Below are 4,299 nucleotides of genomic sequence, written 5' to 3' on the forward strand. Positions count from 1 at the left end.
ATACATACATACATACATACATACATACATACATACATACATACATACATACATACATACATACATACATACATACATACACACATATACACACACATACACACATACACACACTACACACACATATACACACAAATTCACACATACACACATATTATTTTACACTTACATAAAGAGTGTACATACATACACACATACACACATACACACACACTACACACACATAAACACACAAATTCACACATACACATATATTGTAATACACTTACATAACGAACGTACATACCATACACATATATACACACACATACACACATACACACACTACACACACATACATACGAATTTACACTTACACACACATACACACATACACACATACACACACATACACACACACATATACTCACACACACACACACACACACACACACACACACACACACACACACACACACAAGCACATGCACATCGGCGTCGGTAGCCTCGTGTTTTAACTACCGGAATCGTGAAACTGCAGGTTCGGGGGTTCGAGCCTCAGCTCGGTCCGACGCTGTGTCCTTCGGAAAGACATTTTACACGAATTTCCAATTGGGTTCGGTCCTTTCGGAGATGGACGTTAAATTCGTAGGTCCCGTATCTTAAATAACCTAATTATAGTGCTGACAGGGGCGTTAAACCTATACCATTTCACTATCTCACGCGTCTTCAAGTCGCGCAAATTATACGCTGATCCGTCAGCAAGCGTAAAATCGGTTCAAATGATTAAACTTTTAATATCAACCGTATCGTAATTGTCTATTGGAACCAACAAAGGTGATAATACCTTTAACAAGGCAAAAGGAATTTTAAAATCCTTGACAGAAGGATCCTCTAAAGGGTTTACGGTGTATAGAGAGACGGGTTAATTGCAGTTAAATACACATTAGGAGGGAAGGGGGAGAAGCGAGGAAACCCATTTATTTTGTGTCTTTTTTCTTTTATTGGCACGAACCGCCACACCCAATGATTATAAATACCGGTGTTTACGTCTTTGGTCACACCTGTCGTGACGTTTGGAAGGCGCGGTAATTTCGCCACGATTTCGGTAAAAGGGCTATATTATATCGCTTTGTCGTCAAACCTCTACTATTTTCATACTTGAATATCTGCAATTAACCCGTCTCTCTATTTCTAAAACTTAAATTTGAAGTATTTGTAATTGATAAGAATGAAGAAGCCTGGTCCAATAAATCAAATCATCCAGTCATTTTATAACTCCAACCCACGGTATTGATTCGAAACGACAAGAATAAATGGAGATAACGATGCTTCAGTTAAACACGACAAACTTAACCCATTGTCTGCGTCACGAAGAAAAGGAAATGATTGGAAAGAATTTTGAAAGAAAGTGCCCGGATAATGTTCAGCTCAAAATTCCTATGATACTATAATAGTTGGAGATGGCAAAGAGCGGGATGAAGAGCATAAATAACGGCTACATAAACAAAATCATTATTACTAATAGTGTTATTATTAGTGTTACTGTTGCTACATTGATAATTTTAAAAATGGTGATAATAATAATAATAATAATAAATTATTATTATTATTATTTTATTTATTATTATTATTATTTCCTTTTCACTATTACCAGTGTTATCATTATTAGTTTTTTATCATATCTGGGTATGGATTTATTGCTTGTTATCCCACTTTAGGCTACTCCCCAATCTAGCATGATGTTGGCTAGATTTTTTCATCGCACAACAATTAAAGGGTTTTTTTCTCGTTTTTCTTTCTTTTTTTTTTTAGGGAAAGGGAGAAATGAGTGGGGGTGTGGGGTTCAGATTGTCTCATTTCTTGCTTTTGACGACTGAAACTAACTCCAGAACTTTCGTCAAACGGCAAACATGAGAACCAAGTGTCACAAGAGCACGGCTGTCACGTTTTATTCTCGGAATGTCCCCGAAAGATCCTGATTATAAGACAATTTCTGTTTTTGGTGCCAAATGTTTGCACTAATTCCTCAATATTTGAGAAGAATTTTATTAGAGTGGGAGTGCTGAAATAGGACCAGACACGTTTCTTCTCTATTTCTGTTTGTTTGATTTGGTGGTTTCTGATCGTGACCTACGGTTAGCAAATGTCACCCTCAGAAAGAAACTAGTAGGAAAGTTGAATCTCTCCTCCGTAGACCCTCCCCCCCCCTCTCTCTCTCTCTCTCTCTCTCTCTCTCTCTCTCTCTCTTTCTTTCTCTCCCCCCTCCGTCACTTTTCCCTTTTTCTTTTCTATTTTTGTTTCAGGATGACTTTCTTTTTGTACTTTTTCCTGTTTTGCCTCTGTTTATGACGTAGATGGGGATTAACCCAGCTCTAACATATGATTTAGCCAGTGACTGTTAGGGGTTAATGTCAGTTTGCTCTATAGTCACGGCAACGCTAATGTCTCACTTACAAATGACAGCAGAGCCTGAAACGTCAAGGGGTAATATGAAAATGATTGAGCGTCTGACGCTGCGAATCAATGGTTGTAGGAACAAGTCAATGTGTGTCACGACGCAGAGGAATCAGGCACACGTCAATTTTGGGGCATGTAGAGTTATTGGTGTCATCTGAAAGCGTATTCATTTGTTTTGCTTTCAGTGAAAAAGTACGCATCTATCCCTAAATAGAATTCAAGATATCTGCGATTTAAAGAGGTGAGGTCGCCTGGTTTCAGTGGTGAATTTTGTGAGAAAATGGCGGCCAAAATTGGTAACTACAATAGCTAAAGAGTCCTTCTTGAAAACTGGAAAAAGACATATTTTGTGCCTTTGATCAGTGTTTTTCAGTAAAATTCCCATGGAACTATGTGTTTATCTATGGACATAAAAGGATTTGAGCCGTAAAACAAAAATTCGATAAAAATTATGTAACTGGCTGAAAATGCCTGTTTCTCCGATTTCGTTATTTTGACGAACGCCTAATATCAAAACTATGCCTCACATATGTGTCACAACGTCGTGGAATCAGGCGCTCGTCAATGTTTGGGCATATGGAGCTGGTTATATAATCTCAAAGCCTGCTCATTTGCCTTGCTTTTTATCTCTTTTTAACCCCTCCTATCTAGAATAGAATTCGAGTAATTTGCAAATGAAGGAGGTGGTCGGAGCCATGCATCAGAAGTAACATTTTAAAATGGCAATAAACGTGGTTTTTTTCTTCAGTTGACAAAGCAATATGTTTTTCGTGGGCATACAAATCTTGCCCCCCCCCACACACACACACACACTTAGAAAAAGTTTTTATTAAACATAAAAAACCAAAATACAAGCAAACAAAGAAACAAACAAATAAACAAAAAGATAAAAATTGCCTGGCGGGCAGGAAAATGGTCAGTTTCTTTGATTGTATTATTTTGACGAGCGCCTGATTTCACTACGATGCCATGTATCTCTCTCTCTCAGCAATGCTTTTCCTTAGCACACAGGGCTGAAACAGCCCGCCTCCGAAATGGTCTAAATTGTATCGATAGGGGCGTAAAACGTCCATATTCTTTTATGACTATGAGCATTACAAAATTGTCCTATGTAAATCAGGCATATTTGACCTCGGTCTAGCCACGGAAGGGTTTAATGCCAAACAAATATTATAAAAGTAAATAAAAACGCAAACGTTTTTATTCACGAAATCTATCACATTCTGATGAACACTGAGACCATCCAGATCAGACATTTATTGAACAAAGCGGGTCCCAAAATGTGCATCGACCTGTAGACTAATCATTTCTAGAGAGTTTTCTTTATTTTCGTGGTTTGTGACTAAACTGCCATCCTCATCCAATGAGCTAGTTTGTGTCTATTTTTATCGCGAAACTTGCAAGCAAATACACATACACTTCACGATCCTTCGTAGAAGGAAAGTGTTATTTTTTAAATCATACATGAACTTGATGCTGCTTCATTCAGCTAGGAATATTCATATTGAACGCAAAAATGTTAGCTAATACTACGTTTTACTTGCATGCTAAAGATGCAAGTTTGCAGAAAAGAAACTATTGAAGACATGAGAGGAAAAAACAAAGTTTTTTGCACTGTACACCACTGCCCATGAACAACCAACTGTTTGCTTGTCACTTTTATCACCCCAACCCTCCACGGTTTATTTCTCTAACTTAAATATCAGCCTCAAGTGTTTTCTACCCTACACCCACTCTCTAACACACACACACACACACACACACACACACACACACACACACACACGCCCACACGCACACATACACACACGCACGCACACACGCACACACGCACACACACACACTCACCCGAGCGCGTGC

This window comes from Aplysia californica, unplaced genomic scaffold (assembly GCF_000002075.1).
Source record: "Aplysia californica isolate F4 #8 unplaced genomic scaffold, AplCal3.0 scaffold00409, whole genome shotgun sequence".
Lineage (NCBI taxonomy): Eukaryota > Metazoa > Mollusca > Gastropoda > Aplysiida > Aplysiidae > Aplysia > Aplysia californica.